The sequence below is a fragment of the Odocoileus virginianus genome, chromosome 11, assembly GCF_023699985.2.
Source record: "Odocoileus virginianus isolate 20LAN1187 ecotype Illinois chromosome 11, Ovbor_1.2, whole genome shotgun sequence".
Lineage (NCBI taxonomy): Eukaryota > Metazoa > Chordata > Mammalia > Artiodactyla > Cervidae > Odocoileus > Odocoileus virginianus.
Window position 1 is genome coordinate 61,694,698 of NC_069684.1, and position 18,813 is coordinate 61,713,510.

Here is an 18,813-nt window from a genome sequence, read left to right on the forward strand (position 1 = left end):
AGTATTATGAAATTATACACATAGGACAGAGCCACTAGCCACATTGGTGTTCATTGGAAAGGTGATAATGATAAGTAGGGAATATAACTTTAGGAACATCAAGAGAAGTGATATTAGGGTATCTAATTTTCAAAAATTTCCATTTTCTCTTAATTTAATAAACTCTGTAACATCTGGAATTTTGCAAATTTCATTTAATTACTGACATTTTGTAGACTCAGGTGACTATGCATTATTTTCACAGCTCTATTGCTATTAATGTGATGAGACTGTATATTATAATCCAGGACAGCTAAATCTATCAATAAATTCCCTCCTACAGGATACCCTTATATATACAAATTTAACCGTGAAAAGGCTTCCCTGGTGGCTCAGATGGTAAAGGGTCTGTCTGCAATGCAGGGGACTCAGGTTCAATCCCTGGGTCGGGAAGATCCCCTGGAGAAGGAAATGGCAACCCACTCCAGTATCCTTGCCTGGAGAATCCCATGGACGGAGAAGCCTGGTGGGCTGCTGTCGATAGGGTCGCAAAGAGTCGGACATGACTGAGTGACCTCACTCACAGCAAAATAAACTGAATGTAAATACTGGATTCTACTTAGATATCAGGGCATGAAGGCATCACATCACTGAATGCATACATGAAGATCAGGTTTTAAGGTCAAATTCCATGCAGAAAATAGGGTCAATAAGAAAGCCCTTGATTATTTATTAAAATATGAATGCATATTTATATTTAAATATGCATATTCAAATATATGAGCTATAAATATATATATACACACTTAATGCTAAGGCATTATTTTAATAATAAATCATGAGAAATGATAATGAAATCACTTTACAGGAACTTTGTATTTTTATGTTGCATATATTTATAAAGTCATTTCATGCAGAATATTCCTTCCTAGTAGACTAACCAAGAATTTAACAATTGCATTTTATTATGCTGGATTTAAGCCAAATTTAGCTAACAATAGTAAGAAAAAATATGGGCTACATAGCACACAGAAGTATGAAATATGCAAATCAAAATGAAATTATGGGCTACATAGCACACAGAATCATTATATATATATATATATATATATTATATATATATATGCTTTTTTTTTTTTTTAGCTCGAGGTATAAATTAAAGGAAGTTTGGAACAATTGTAAAGCTTATGTCCAATCCCCTTTTATTCTCATAATATTGGTAGACATTATGAATTTAATTTTTATTGTTCCCTTCGGTACTTCATTGCAGACGTGAAGACATTATCAACTTTGGACAAAGTACCATGAGCAGCATGACAATTCACTTTATAAATCTTTCTCACTGTCCTCATTTTTTGGTCTACTATCAGCTTTGCAAAGGAATCAAACAAGTTTCACATATTCCATTTTGTTTTCAGTTTCATTAACTTCATATTTAACAGTCTCACCATTAAAAATCATCATATGTTTATATTGAATTCATCTTTTGAAGAGATTAGGCCAATTCTTAGGACTTTTTCACATTTTGGATTTTTTTATTGTTCCTGTTATTTTTTAATTTATTAAATCTGTATTTATTATTTATTTGCTTGTGTTGGGTCTTAACGGCAGCCTGAGGACTGTCATTATTTTTGTTGCAGCACACAGATCTTCAGTTGCAGCATACGAACTCTTAGTTGTGGCATGTGGGATCTAGTTCCTTCACCATGGATTAAACTCAGGCCCCCTCCATTGGGAACACAGTCTTAACCATTGAACCACCAGGGAAGTCCCTATCCTTTTTTTGTTGTTGTTGTTTTCTTTTGTTTTGTTTTAGGAAGCGGTTTTTATTCAGGTGAGACATCCTTGGTAAGTTCCTGCATAGGTGAGATACTGTATTGTATATATTACATCACATCAGTCATCGGGACACACAGGATGTTTCAGCTCCAGTCATTAACAATGCTTGGTTAAAGCAGTTACCACCAAATCATTTCCTGCTACATATAGTCCTCTCTCTCTCCCCTCACTGCCTTCAAAAATTGCTACTAATCTGTAAAATGATATTTTAACATCTAACAAGTTTCTTATTTGTCTATAATCCTTTACTGTGTAATGGCTTTAACATTTATTAGTGACTCTAGATTCTTTTTTTTTTTTTTTTTTGCATTTATTTTTATTAGTTGGAGGCTAATTACTTTACAATATTGTAGTGGTTTTTGCAATACATTGACATGAATCAGCCATGGATTTACATGTGTTCCCCATACTGATCCCCCCTCCCACCTCCCTCCCCATCCCATCCCTCTGGGTCTTCCCAGTGCACCAGCCCCGAGCACTTGTCTCATGCTTCCAACCTGGACTGGCAATCTGTTTCACACTTGATAATATACATGTTTCAAAGCTGTTCTCTCAGATCATCCCACCCTTGCCTTCTCCCATAGAGTCCAAAGGTCTGTTCTATACATCTGTGTCTCTTTTTCTGTCTTGCATATAGGGCTATCATTACCATCTTTCTAAATTCCATATATAAGCATTAGTATACTGAATTGGTGTTTATCTTTCTGACTTACTTCACTCTGTAAAATGGGCTCCAGTTTTATCCATCTCATTAAAACTGATTCAAATGTATTCTTTTTAATGGCTGAGTAATATTCCATTGTGTATATGTACCATAGATTTCTTATCCATTCGTCTGCTGATGGGCATCTAGGTTGCTTCCATGTCCTGGCTATTATAAACAGTGCTGTGATGAACGTTGGGGTACACATGTCATTTTCAGTTCTGGTTTCCTCAGTGTGTATGCACAGGAGTGGGATTGCTGGGTCATATGGCAGTTCTATTTCCAATTTTTTAAAGAATCTCTATATAATTACATGAAAATTACACAATCTTGCAACCTTCTAATTTAATCACCATTTTTTCTCTTAGCTGGTTGTTTATTCTTCTCTTAGAAGAGTTTTTCTTTATTAACTGGAGAGGAACTAAGGTTCCAACAGAAAAAAGAAGGTAAATGCTAAACTATAATTCTTTCAGTTGGGTTCAGTTCAGTTGTTCAGTCGTGTCCGACTCTTTGCGACCCCATGACTCACAGTACGCCAGGCCCCCCTGTCCATCATCAACTCCCGGAGTTTACTTAAACCCATAACCATCGAGTCGGTGATGCCATCTAACCATCTCATCCTCTGTCGTCCCCTTCTCCTCCTGCCCCCAATCCCTCCCAGCATCAGGGTCTTTTCCAAGGAGTCAACTCTTTGCATCAGGTGGCCAAAGTACTGGAGTTTCAGCTTCAGCATCAGTCCTTCCAATGAACACTCAGGACTGATCTCCTTTAGGATGGACTGGTTGGATCGCCTTGCAGTCCAAGTGACTCTCAAGAGTCTTCTCCAACACCATAGTTCAAAAGCATCAATTTTTCGGCGTTCAGCTTTCTTCATTGTCCAACTCTCACATCCATACATGACCATTGGAAAAACCATAGCCTTGACTAGACGGACTTTTGTTGGCAAAGTAATGTCTCTGCTTTTTAATATGCTATCTAGGTTGGTCATAACTTTCCTTCCAAAGAATAAGCATCTTTTAATTTCATGGCTGCAATCACCATCTGCAGTGATTTTGGAGCCCAAAAAATTAAAGTTTAACACTGTTCCCACTGTCTCCCCATCTATTTTCCATGAAGTGATGGAACCAGATGCCATGATCTTAGTTTTCTGAATGTTAAGCTTTAAGCCAACTTTTTCACTCTCCTCTTTCACTTTCATCAAGAGTTCTTTACATTTGCTTAAATTTGCTAATGGCCTCTTTATATAACAGAGACAAAATTTTTACGTTTGAAATACAAAACTGACCAAAAGTTTCTCTATTTTTCCTTATCAGAATATGTTTTACATTGCTTTGCAAACTTATGGAAAATTATATGATAATTTCCCCCATGGCAACCACGTGAGAAATTACTGTTTAGCCTTATCAGCTGAACTCAGATAATCCCACAGAATCTTTCTCAACAGAGGAGTCACAGAAGCCCTTGCATCAACCAGAATTGGTACATCAAGCAGAACTGGTGTAACCAATACTGATCCACTACTGCTACAATATAAAAGCATAGCCTTAGTACCAGAAGGCTTTTGTTGTGATCACCATTGTGTTACCAGTTGTATGACTTGGAGTATGTCACATAAAATTGTGCTAGGGTTAATTTCATATTTGTGTATTAAAATGATGAAATTACATACCTCATAGGGATGCTGGTAAAAACATAAGGTATATATGCATGATTCTCAGTTTCTTGCTGAGACTCTAAAGGAAAGTTGCTTTAAACACAGTTTGGCAGCATTGACTAAGTGCGTCCTTGGTGGCACAGCAGTAAAGAATCAGCTTGTAATGCAGGAGACTTGGGTTCAATCCCAGGGTTGAGAAGATTTCCTGGAGTAGGAAATGGCAACCCACTCCAGTACGGTTGAGTGTATACATACCCTGGGCTTCCCTGGTGGCTCAGATGGTAAGAATCTACCTGCAGTGCAAGAGACCTGGGTCAGGACAATCCACTCGAAAAGGAATGGCCAACCACTCCAGCATTCTTGCTTGAAGAATCCTTGGACAGAGAGCCTGGCGGGTTACTGACCATGGGGCTGCAGAGCTGGACATGACTGAGCATCTAAAACACACACACCCACATGCTCTAAGACACTGCGATTAAACTGTGGGGTATGTCATTATCAGAAATGCACATATAGTCACATCAGTCAGTCAGTTCAGTCTCTCAGTCATGTCTGACTCTTTGAGACTCCATGGAATGCAGCACACCAGGTGTCCCTGTATATCATCAGCTCCTGGAGCTTACTCAAACTCATGTCCATCGAGTCGGTGATGCCATCCAACCATCTCTTTCTCTGTTGTCCCCTTCTTCTGCCTTCAATCTTTCCCAGCATCAGGGTCTTTTCCAATGAGTTAGTTCTTTGCATCAGGTGGCCAAAGTATTGGCGTTTCAGCTTCAGCATCAGTCCTTCCAAGGAATATTCAGGACTGATTGCCTATAGGATGGACTGGTTGGATCTCCTTGCTGTCCAAGGGACTCTCAAGAGTCTGGTCCAACACCACAGTTCAAAAGCATCAATTCTTTGATGCTCAGCTTTCTTTATAATCCAACTCTCACCTCCATACATGACTACTGGAAAAACCATGGCCTTGACTAGATGGATCTTTGTTGGCAAAGTAATGTCTCTGCTTTTTAAAATGCTCTCTAGGTTGGTCATAAATTTTTCTCCAAGGAGCAAGCGTCTTTTAATTTCATGGCTGAAAACTGTCTCCATCTGCAGTGACTTTGGAGTTCAAAAAAATAAAGTATCTCACTGTTTCCATTGTTTCCCCATTTTTTGCCATGTAGTGATGGGACTGGATGCCATCATCTTAGTTTTCTGAATGTTGAGTTTTAAGCCAACTTTTTCACTCTCCTATTTCACTTTCATCAAGAGGCTCTTTACTTCTTCACTTGCTGCCATAGGGGTGGTGTCATCTGCATATCTGAGATTATTGATATTCTCCTGGCAGTCTTGATTCCAGCTTGTGCTTCATCCACCCTGGCATTTCGCATGATGTACTCTGCATTTAAGTTAGATAAGCAGATTGACAATATTCAGCCTTGACATACTCCTTTCCTAATTTGCAACCAGTCCATTGTTCCATGTCCAGTTCTAACTGTTGCTTCTTGACCTGCATACAGATGTATTAAGAGACAGGTCAGGTGGTCTGGTATTCCCATCTCTTTAAGAATTTTCCACAGTTTGTTGTGATCCCAAAAGTCAAAGGCCTTGGCATAGTCAATAAAGCAGAAGTAGATGGGTTTTTTGGAACTCTTTTGCCTTTTCAATGATCTGACAGATGTTGGCAATTTGATTTCTGGTTCCTCTGCCTTTTTAAAATCCAGCTTGAACATCTGGTCTTTCTTTGGGATTGGAATGAAAATTGACCTTTTCCAGTCCTGTGGCCACTGCTGAGTTTTCCAAAAATTGCTGGCATATTGAGTGCAGAACTTTAACAGCATGATTTTTTAACATCAGAGGCCATCGCTGGGGCTGGAATATGGGAGATGGAGTGCTGCTGTTTGTGAATCAAAGTATGAATCGATACTCCAAATCTCAGGTTGCAGGGGCTCCAAATCTCAGGTTGCAGGGGCCACTCTGTGCTTCCATAAATTTCCCACAGGAGCATTTAGGTAGGCATATACCTGTAAGGATGAGGAGAATGTGAGAAGATTTGACAGCAACAAGATTTTGGAAGACACCAAGAAAAAAACAAAAACCAAAAAACGGGTGTCTACAAGATGGTGGAGTAGAATGACATGCGCTCATCTTCTTCTGTGAGAACTCCAAAATTACAACTCACTGTTGAACAACCATCGACAGGAGAATGTTGGATCCCACCAAATACATATACCCCACAACCAAAAGCAAAGGGGAAACCTCAACAAGATGATAGGTGGGGCAAAATCGCATTTAGAATCAAACCGCATACCCACCAGAGATGCTCGGAGGGCTCATAGAAACCTTGTGCACACCAGGACCCAGAGACCCCACAGAGATGGAGCAGAACTGCTTTTGTGTGTCTACTCTGGAGCTACTCTTCTGCAGTGGCCTGCTGCAGTGGCAGAGCCTCTGAATGCAGCAGACCTGGGTATGGCATAAGCCCTCTTGAAGGAGGTCGCCGTTAACCCACCATAGAGCCACCAGAACTTACACAGGATGGGGAAACAGACTCTCGGAAGGCACAAACAAAACCTTGTGTGCACCAGGGCCCAGGACAAAGGAGCAGTGACCCCACAAGAGACTGACCCGATTTGCCTGTGAGTGTCCAGGAGTCTCCGGTGGAGGCCTGGGCTGGCAGTGGCCTGCTGCAGGGTCGGGACACTGAGTGCAGCAGTGGGTGCATGGGACATTTTGAAGGAGGTCACCACTATCCTCATTACCTTCACATATAGTCACAGTAATATATGTATAAGAACATTGATAATAGCACTATCCATGGCACTCAGAAACTGAAATTAAACAAATGTCAGGAAGAGTGGAATAAAAAATTAGATCATGAAATATTCATTAGTCATCTTTTAGGATTTTAGATGGCTCCACTTAAAATAGTGGAAACAGTGACATTTTATTTTCTTGGGGCCCAAAATCACTGTGTGCAGTGACTGCAGCCATGAAATTAAAAGAAGCTTGCTCCTTGGAAGGAAAGCTATGACAAACAGCATATTAAAAACAATAACATAACTTTGCTAGTGAAGCACCATAAAATTGATTCTATTGATCATGTACCCAGAGAAGACTCTTGAGAGTCCCTTGAACAGCAAGGAGATCAAAACAGTCAATCCTAAAGGAAATCAGCCCTGAATACTCATTGAAAGGAATAATGCTGAATCTCCAATATTTTGACTATATGATGCAAAGTGCTGACTCATTTTAAAAGACTCTGATGCTGGGGAAGATTGAAGGTAAAAGAAGGGGTTGGCAGAGGATGAGATGGTTGAATGGCATCATCCTCAACACAAAGAACATGAGTTTGAGTAAACACCAGGAGATAGACAGCAACACCAAGAGTGCTGCAGCCGATGGGGCTGCAGAATCAGACACAACTTTGAATGAGCAAAAGTGCACTATTTACTAATAGAATATTATTATTATATATAACAAAAATAACCTGCACACAATTTTATGACAAGCTCACAAATAGATTAGAGAAAAAAGGCCCAGACACAAAAGAATATATACTGTGTGACCCCTCTTCTACAAATTTTAGAAATAGTGAAGACTTATCTGTGATGTTAGAAGGTGTCCCTTTGGGAACCAGTGACTAGAAGGAATCTTTGAGTTATAATTATGATTAAGGTTACTCTGCTTCTTAAAATTAACCATAGGTCTGTTCACTTAAAAAAAAAATGTTGAGCTCTACAACCATTGTATTTTTTGTGTTTATATTGTAATTTTTTAATGTTAAAAACTTTATTTAAAACACTTAATAGTGTTTCACACAGAAGATATTTGGCAAATGTTTCTTCCTTTCCTAGTTTCTTATAAATAATGAGGCTTTGAATGACAAACTGAGACAATCTCTTCAGCCAAAACTCTGCCACTTGCTGGAAACAAAATTGGTTTCACATTCCTCTACTGTTGTGTTTAAAAGCAAAATGCAGTTTATTGGTATACTCTATTCCAGGAGGATTGTCTATGAATACATCTTGTGGATAATGTTCAAGTATAGACTACTCACTTTATAACACAGAAATGATATTTCAAAGTCCAAGGGGAATCACATAGAAACTATTCTTTCTATTACCAACCAGAAATGAGATATCTGGCCTGTAACAGATTGCTTTTGGAATTCTTTATGATGTTGTATTGTCAAGTTTTAGGAAATATGTTGTGTTTCCAGCTTAAAAAAATTTTAAATTGAAGTTGGTTCATCTAAGCATCGTGTGGTTAAAATCAAGAATTATATGGAAAAATTCAGTTCAGTTCAGTTCAGTCACTCAGTCGAGTCCAACTCTTTGCGACCCCATGAATCACAGCATGCCAAGCCTTCCTGTCCATTACCAACTCCCGGAGTTTACTCAAATTCATGCCCACCAAGTCAGCGATGCCATCCAGCCACCTCATCCTCTGTCATCCCCTTCTCCTCCTGCCCCCAATCCCTCCCAGTATCAGGGTCTTTTCAAATGAGTCAACTTTTCGCATGAGGTGGCCAAAGTACTGGAGTTTCAGCTTCAGCATCAGTCCTTCCAAGAACACCCAAGACTGATCTCCTTTAGGATGGACTGGTTGGATCTCCTTGCAGTCCTAGGGACTCTCAAGAGTCTTCTCCAACATCACAGTTCAAAAACATCAAGTTTTCAGTGCTCGGCTTTCTTCACAGTCCAACTCTCACATCCATACTGACCACAGGAAAAACCATAGCCTTGACTAGATGGACTTTTGTTGGCAGAGTAATGTCTCTGCTTTTTAATACACTATTTAGGTTTGTCATAACTTTCCTTCCAGAAGCAAGCGTCTTTTAATTTCATGGTTGCAATCACCATCTGCAGTGGTTTTGGAGAGCCCCCAAATTTCCCATGAGGTGAAGGGACCAGATGCCATGATCTTACTTTTCTGAATGTTGAGCTTTAAGCCAACTTTTTCACTCTCCTCTTTCACTTTCATCAAGAGGCTTTTTAGTTCCTCTTCACTTTCTGCCATAAGGGTGGTGTCATCTGCATATCTGAGGTTATTGATATTTCTCCCAGCAATCTTGATTCCAGCTTGTGCTTCTTCCAGCCCAGCGTTTCTCATGTGTACTCTGCATATAAGTTAAATAAGCAGGGTGACAGTAGACAGCCTTGACATACTCCTTTTCCTATTTGGAACCAGTCTGTTGTTCCATGTCCAGTTCTAACTGTTGCTTCCTGACCTGCGTATAGGTTTCTTAAGAGGCAAGTCAGGTGGTCTGGTATTCCCATCTCTTTCAGAATTTTCCACAGTTTACTGTGATCCACACAGTCAAGGCTTTGGCACAGTCGATAAAGGAGAAATAGATGTTTTTCTGGAACTCTCTTGCTTTTTTGATGATCCATCGGATGTTGGCAATTTGATCTCTGGTTCCTCTGCCTTTTCTAAAACCAGCTTGAACATCTGAGAATTCACGAGTCACATATTGCTGAAGCCTGGCTTAGAGAATTTTGAGCATTACTTTACTAGCGTGTGAAATGAGAGCAATTGTGTAGTAGTTTGAGCATTCTTTGGCATTGCCTTTCTTTGGGATTGGAATGAAAACTGACATTTTCCAGTCCTGTGGCCACTGCTGAATTTTCCAAATTTGCTGGCATATTGAGTGCAGCACTTTCACAGCATCATCTTTCAGGATTTGAAATAGCTCAAGTGGAATTCCATCACCTCCACTAGCTCTGTTTGTAGTGATGCTTTCTAAGGCCCACTTGACTTCACATTCCAGGATATCTGGCTCTAGGTGAGTGATCACACCATCGCGATTATCTGGGTCTTGAAGATCCTTTTTGTACAGTTCTTCTGTGTATTATTGCCACCTCTTCTTAATATCTTCTGCTTCTGTTAGGTCCATACCATTTCTGTCCTTTATCGAGCCCATCTTTGCATGAAATGTTATATTGGTATTTCTAATTTTCTTGAAGAGATCTCTAGTCATTCCCATTCTGTTGTTTTCCTCTATTTCTTTGCATTGATCGCTGAGGAAGCCTTTCTTATCTCTCCTTGCTATTCTTAGGAACTCTGCATTCAAATGGGAATACCTCTCCTTTTCTCTTTTGCTTTTTGCTTGTCTTCTTTTCACAGCTATTTGTAAAGCTTCCTCAGACAACCATTTTGCCTTTTTGCATTTCTTTTCCATGGGATGGTCTTGATCCCTGTCTCCTATACAATGTCACAAACTTCCATCCATAGTTCATCAGGCACTCTGTCTATCAGATCTAGTCCCTCAAATCTATTTCTCACTTCCACTGTATAGTCATAAGGGATTTGATTTAGGTCATACCTCAATGGTCTAGTGGTTTTCCCTACTTTCTTCAATTTAAGTCTGAATTTAGCAATAAGGAGTTCGTGATCTGAGCCACAGTCAGCTCCCGGTCTTTTTTTTTTTTTTTTTTTTTGGTGAAATTTTTAAATTTTACTTTCAAATTTATGTAACATAGAGGAATTTTCAGAGAGGATGCATGTAAACCTAATTCATTCCAAAAAATGCATATGCATACACTGAATAACTGATTTCCTCCATTTTTGTACATATATATGATGAAAACATTTAGAATAAAAATTTGGACTTTAGTAAATATAAATAATAAAGTTATAAGTGTTCACATATTTAACATATACATATGTTTTGCCTTATACAAATAAATCAAAATCTGTTGATACTTTAATTCCAGTTCAGGTTGACCTACATAATATCAACATAAGTTGGTTTAAAAATGGCTTTTAAAAAATTCTGGCAAGACAAATATACATTACTGTTTTCACTGAACTGATTTAGTATTGAATTGAATTAATCTTTAAAAAAATCTGGAGTGACTATAGGCAATATGCAAAATTATATATTGTGGCAACAGGTTTATTTAAGTTTTTAAATAACTAGTGATGATAGAAGTTATGATAAGGAATAATATAGGAGTTTTTACATATCCATTTGTATTATCTCCATTAGGGTATGTGTATGGACAAATAACTTTATCACATAAATATAGAATAAATTGTATAAATTAATAAATTAAGAGACCCTCATTGCAATGCAGAAAGTACAGCCATCTGTATTACCAATTTAAAAAATATATTTATTTCTTTTTGGCTGTTTGTGTCTCTGTTGCTATGTGCAGGCTTTTTCTAGTCATGGTGAGCAGGGACCACACTCTATTTGTGGTGGGAAGGTCTCTCATTGCTTTGGCTTCTTTGGTTGCAGAGCACAGTCTCTAGAGAGTTTGGGCTCCAGTAGTGGAAGCACATGGACTCAGTTGTGGTTCCTAAGCCCTAGAGCACAGGCTTAGCAGTTGTGGTGCATGGGCTTAATTGCCCGGCAGTATGTGGGATATTCCTAGACCGGGGATTGAACCTGTGTCTCCTGCATTGACAGATGCATTCTTTACCCCTGAGCCACCAGGTGTGCCCCATGTTACCACATTTTATAGGATACAATAAATCAATTGGGGCAAACTTACATTAAATAACAATTGAAAAAATGAGATCTCTTGGAATTATATATTTTGTTTTACAAGGCATTAGCAATTTTAATTACAAATATTTGATATTGACCCAATTTTACACTAATCCCCATGATATTTAGCTTATGAATTGGCAGTGTGCATCCTTTTATTTTGTTTAAATATCACATGCAATTTAACTGTGTGTAAAACTTGGTCCCTCTTGGCAGCAAAAAGTAGACTATTAGTGAGAAAAATGTTTTTAATTCCTTCAGAATTTCTGCTTTCCCATGTTTGCCAATCAGATATGCTCAATTTTAAATATTTATCAACATGAAGACCATACATTATAAATTATTTCTGAGAGAGATTAGATAAAATGCTAAGTAGTAAAGTATTTAATGGTAATAAATGAGAAGTGGTAAAAGCTGTCCTTCAGACAAAGATCCAATATTTCTGGGCCTTCTTATTTTCATGAATCAGCAAGGAAAAAAAATAAATAAAACAGAGTATTCATTATAGAGTTACTCAGTTCCACTAGGGGCCCTTCCTTTCTTCTTTTCTTTGCCCTCTTTGTTTTCTCTTTCATCTCAATCTTCTTGTGTTTCTTCATCTTCTTATGTTTCTTCTATTTTGTATTCATATTTCTACTTCTTTACTTTTCCTCCTCCTCCTATTTATTTTTTTTCTTTTTTCCAAGTAATGGCATTAACCAACAGCAAGAGTAAAACAAAACTAACTTAAAAATGAACTATATTTATCAATGCATTATTGTATATCTTAATAACAATTAATGTATTTAAGTGTTTTGCAGGTACATCTAAATTAGTTGAATAATTATTAATCAAATAACTGTTCTTGTAAGATCTATAATTCTATTATAATGTTGCAAGTAGTTAAGAAACAAATGAAGATTCAAGTAAAGTGAACATCACATAAAATATAAATAACACAAGGCTGTTTTATCTCAAAAATAAAAGGAATCATTATATAAAAACTAATGCTATTGATATACAAGAATGATCATCATGAGATTACTCTTCTGCTCTCATTAATGTTATTTGAAAGTCTTCAGTTCACATAACCAATTTCATAATTCGCTTTAATGGTAGTATTAATATTTATATGTAATACCGGGTGTATTCTCAGTTGTGTCCAACTCTTTATGACTCCATGGACTTTAGCCTGCCAGTCTCCTCTACAAGCTCCTCTATTCATGGGATTTCCCAGACAAGAATACTGAAGCGGGTTGCCGTTTCCTATCCAGAGGCTTCTCCTGACCCAGGGATCAAACCTGTGAGAATCTCCTGCATTGGTAAGTGGATTTTTACCACTAGTGCCACCTGGGAAAACCATTTTTTATATGATAAATCATAAATATGATTCAGTTAGACTAAAATGATGCTCATTGCAGATATTAAATCAAAGAAATACTCCTTAACTTTTGAGACATATAGTCCTGTAAAATTTGTTGAAAAATTGAATTTTGTCTAGGAAATGAAAATGCATTCATTGTATGTGCAGCTTATATTTTATCTGTCATACCTAACACTGTTAAAAATAAATCTTTATTAACTGAATTGTTGCCTCATATCTGCTTTTGACCTCTGTAGAAAGTATGTCATTTTGGGTACTGATTCCTTGGTGACCACAAGTTATTAAAATGGAGTCAATTAATTCAGCTCGGTTCAGTTGCTGAGTCATGTCCGACTCTTTGGCACCCCATAGACAGCAGCACACCAGGCTTCCTTGTCCATCACTAACTCCTGGAGCTTGTTCAAACTCATGTCCATTAATACAGCCATGGAATTCTCCAGGCCAGAATACTGGAGTGGGTAGCCTTTCCTTCTCCAGGAGATCTTCCCATCCCAGGGATTGAACCCCTCTCTCCACACTGCAGGCAGATTCTTTACCAGCTGAGTCACAAGGGAAGCTCAAGAATACTGGAGTGGGTAGCCTATCCCTTCTCCAATGATCTTCTCAACTCAGAAATTGAACTAAGGTCTTCTGCTTTGCAAGTGGATTACTTATCAACTGTGCTATTAGGGAAGCCCATTAATTAATTAGCTTATGCCAAATGATTAAACATATTAATTTAATAAATAAGATTATATATATATATATTTACTATACTCTACTATGCTATATATTTATAATTGAGTTTAATTTGATTTATGTGTTTAAATTCAATTAACTTGTTTCTTTCCACTGTAATGATATAATGGCCTATCACCAGGCCTTGAATGTCTGCGTTATATCTGATATTGCATGAGAATATCTTTCAAGCATATATGCAAAAAAAGAAAAAAAAAAGTATTGATATGATTAGAAAAACAAAAAAACACAAAACAAAGATACCCTTCAGCTAAAAAGCTAATATATTGTCAGAGGATAACAAAAGTATTGGAAAGCATAACACAATTTTAAAAAGAGATTTTCTTTAAAATATATATATGATAAACTAAAGAAGTCCTCCCAACTAGGTAGGATCATAGAATGAACTAAAGAACCCTTAGAAATGGAAAGTGAAAAAAGGGCACAAATTAAAATTTAAAATTTCACAAAACTCATAGAAAAATATTTAACCTCACTATCATAAAAAATAAAGGTAACTGATTCCTTTTGCTTATGTAAGTTTTTTAAAGACACAGATTTGAGGGAAAAAGTGGGTTTAGGATTAGAACTATCACAGATTTTCAGTGGATGTGAAAACTGATACAAACTCCTTAGAAAACAATTTTTGAATTCAGCAAAGAACTATATTAGTTTAAGCTGTTTTTTTTTTTTTTAAATGCATATTTTGGTTCAGACAACTAAAAAGAGATAAAGAATTCTATGACTCAAACAAAATAGAAATACATATTTTTTCACATAGTCTGAACATGTGCAATGGTCATGGCAGGTAGTCAGTTCCAATTCGTGAGACTATGCAGTGATTGATGTCCTTTCCTTTTTTATATCTCTGCCACCATCTCCAAGAGTATTATTGTTATCACACTCAATAACATGGTTTACCACTACATCTGTACAACAGGAAGAGGAAAAGTAAGAGATTGCATGTCTACTGTGCTAAGGCCAAGATCTAGTCAAAGTAATTATAATTTCCAACTATATCCAATTGCTACAAACTTAGACACAATAATATAGCTATCTGAAGGTACATGGGTCAAAGGCTTCTCTAACTAGCTTACTAGTTAGCACAACAACTTTACTAGTGATAGTTTCTTGCTTTCAAGCAATTGTGTGAAAGTTACCACATCCAAATGACTTTCCCAGTCATAGTTCCTAAATTTATGGATTTTTCTCCTATGTTTAATGTTGCCTATGTTCTGCTCAACTTTCTCTGTCATTGTCAATTAAATAATAATTAATTCCATGCCATCTGAACACTTATTTTGATCCATGCAGCCGGGCTGACAACCACTGTATACATAAATAAAAATAATGCAATGCATTTCAAGAAGATTCTGGGTGACAGTTCTCCTACTTTTGGTTTCAACAAGTGTCCGCTTTTAGCAGTAGGCAAGCAATTGTTTTTTCCTTATACTGAATTTTCAAATTCTGTATTTTCACAAACTTGTTATTTTATGTTGCAGTCAGAACTCTTTTTTTTTTAGCAGAACTCTATTTCTTTCCAATTATGTCTGCAAACTGGCATTCTGGCTGCTTCCTGTAGAGTTATAGTCTCCATAGACTGCAATCTGCTTTCCAAGTTATCACAGGTGGCAGTTATAGCAACTTTTTTCAACAGTGTAAGAAAGATCATAAGTCATCAAGTCTATGTTCTTGTTTCCTTGCTGTCCAATGCCAAATAGCAAGCTATTGACATATATTTTAAGTTTTGTTTGAACAATACTCCAATTTCAAAATTCCATTAATACTTTATGTATTATCTAGGTGAAAGGCTAAGCTGCTATAAACAAAGATACCACAAAATAGAGTTATTTATATAATAAAGATTTAATTATGTTTTCCCCAAAGTCCCATGAAAAACTGGTGGTGGCTGTAGTAGCCATTGGGTCCACGGCAAGCAATAGCCCTGTAATAATGTCCTTTATCCCAAAGATTGTTTACATTGTTCAGACAATGACAAAAGACAAATACATAATCCAAGCAATGAACTTGGTAATATACTCAAGAAGCAAAAGGATAGAAACAATAACAACAACAAAAAAAGAAGATAAGTAATCAAAATCAAAATAATAAAAAAAAGTAATAAAAATCAAAATAAGTAAACAGGTCTCAGTAGCAGTATGACTAATGATATACAATCAGTAGTAAAACTCATAACTTACTATGGGGGAAATATTTATTGGTGACTGAATATTTGTATGCCCCTCCATATTTCTTAGCATCTTTGCAGAAATGTTTGCCTATGGCAACAGTTATGACAAATAGGAAAATTAGAAATCATTCTGCTTCATCCATGGAGAAACATTTAGAGGACTATACTTGAAACTGTAATTTGTTTTGCTTCTGGTATATTGGCCATGGAAGACTGACCGAGATGACAAAGTAGCCAAAAAAAAAAAATTCCAAGTAATCCTGATTACTGAGTCATCACATGAATCATTCATGCCATGGAGAGTCATCAGAAATACACCAGACTTTGTAGGTCATTCAGATGACACAGAATCTGCAAAAGAGTAATTCTAGGTTCAATCCCTGAGTCAGAAGATCGATCTGTAGGTTATGAAAGATTCACATTTTTGTCATACCTGATAAATTCGTGCTGATTCCTAATGTCTTTTTGGAATTTTGTATATAATCCTCTTTTTCTTTGTTTTTTCTTTGTGTTTTGCTTTTGATTGGACTGATGTTTTACCTTAATCTTTTTCCTGTATACTGCTGAACATTTGCATTTATTTTTAAAGGTTATGATAAGAATTTCACATGAATATTGAACCTAATAAAATCTAAAGTATAAATAAATCAGTATTTTAACTGTCTTCCTGAACATTTTTGAAGTACCTTAAAATATTTTAATTCTAGTGAATTTTCTACAGATTGTATGTTATAGTCTTCTCATATTTTATTATATTTTAATACATTATTTTTATGTTTTTTTGCAGTCAATGATTAGGCAATTTTAAAATGTCCCTAAATTTTTCTTTGGTTACAGTTGATTATTGCCTACCAGTCAGTCCTTTCTGGTATTATATTCCTTCTTCTTGATGTACAGTCTTTAAATTATCTGTTAGTTAAGGTCATTTGGTAATGAATTCTATCTAGCCATTTTTTTTCTGAATATATTTATATTTCAACCTCATCCCAAAATAAGATTCCCTGAGGTTAAACCTTTAGGTTAAAGGATATATTCTATCATCATTAAACTTATTTTTCTTTTTGTTTGCCCTATTTTTCTTCATCTCATTTTAGTTTCATTTGGTTTTTAAATATAAAATTTCCATATTTCTGGATCTTTTAAAGATATTTACCTTATCTTTGATGTCCTGAAGTTTCACTGAAATGGTTTTTGTGAACTTTTATTTATTTTGCTTGTATTTACTGAGTTTTCTCAAATCAAAATGACCGACCTTTATACTTTTGATCATTATTTCTGTTACCATTTGGCACCATTCTCTTTTCCCTGGGATTCTGATTGGATATGTAGTATAAATTATTTCTCTATTCTGCATGTATCAACATTTCTATTGCACTTTTGTTCTCTAGACCCTACATCATTTCTGAGTCATTTCTTCCTATACATGATTTTTCGGGTCTTTCTGCTTGTCTGATATTCTCTGTTTCCCCATTTGGGTTTTTAATTTAGTTTCATTATGTATGCATATTTTGAGAAGTTTTATTTGATTATTTTCTCCTATGACTGATGACCTTTACAGTCTATTTTTCCCATGCTTCCTATTTTATCCAAACATACACATTCAACTGATCTTCAACAAGAGTGTCAGGTACATACAATGTGAAAATGGTAGTCTCTTCAATAAATGGTGCTGGGAAAACTGGATAACCACATGCAGAGGAATGAAATTAGGTTTTTGTCTCATGCCATATACATAAACCAACATAAAATAGATGAACAATTTAAGCATAATATTTGAAATTATAACACTAAAATGAAACATTGGGTAGATATAGTCATTTTTTCCATGCAAACTATTTTTCCTCATTTTTGTTATAGTCTACTCAGTGCTAAACATGCTTCCATTTTTATTTTACTTTGTGGGGAAAGGCATTTTACTTCTCCTTACAAAATCTTTATAAACAATCGAATGTTTAACCATAAAATGGAGGACAAAATTTTAAGAGTGGAAATCCGTTTTAAAGAGTTAGCAAATAGAGGTTGTGCTGAAATATTTTGACAATAATCCAACTACTGCAAGCAAGATCAGTGCTCCATTTTTAGTTGCATAGCTTTTTGTTTTAAAGTGTTTAGTGGCTATATATTATGAGCATATATCATGCATTGTGGGATGAATTGTAAGTAACATTAAAAAAGTCTTGGTCCAAATTCTCCACTCAAAGGACTTGAAAAATAAGGACATGGACATTAGTAACCATATTACACAATAAAAAGGAACAGCATAATTTGACAAAAATAGATAGGAACAACTTGAAATATAGGCTAAATTAGTGAGTTCATATGGACAAAAAAAAGATTCACCTTCTAGAGAAATGTAAATAAACACAAAAATAAACAAGTGGGACCTAATTTAACTTAAAGTTTTTGCACAGCAAATGAAATTATAAATAAGGTGAAAAGCAGCCCTCAAAATAGGAGAAAGTTATAGCAAATGAAACAACTGACAATAATTAATTTCCAAACTATACAAGCAGCACATGCAGCTCAATACCAGTAAAACAAACAACCCAATCAAAAAGTGGGAAAGTGTTCACTTCATCAGCACATGGACTGAAATTGAAACAATATAGAGAAGAATAGCATGGCCCTAGTGCAAGGATGACGAGCAAACTTGCAAAGTATTTTATAATTAAAAAAAAAGTGGCAAAGTGACTTAAACAGATACTTATTCAAAGAATACATACAGATAGCTAATAAACACATAAAAAGATGCTCAATATTGCTCATTATTAATGAAATGCAAATCAAAACTACAATAAGGTATCTGTTCACACTAGTCAGAATGGCCATCATCAAAACTGTCCACAAACAATAAAGGCTGGAGATAGTGTAGAGAAAAGGGAACCCT

At 36.1% G+C, this 18,813-nt stretch overlaps 1 non-coding gene across 1 annotated transcript; it reads left to right on the plus strand.

The window, feature by feature from the left end:
• The first annotated feature begins 18,491 nt into the window (after positions 1-18,491).
• Positions 18,492-18,598, plus strand: LOC139037567 (U6 spliceosomal RNA). Its single transcript, XR_011490453.1, has one exon. It is a non-coding gene; the product is annotated as a U6 spliceosomal RNA (small nuclear RNA).
• The last annotated feature ends 215 nt before the right edge of the window (positions 18,599-18,813 follow it).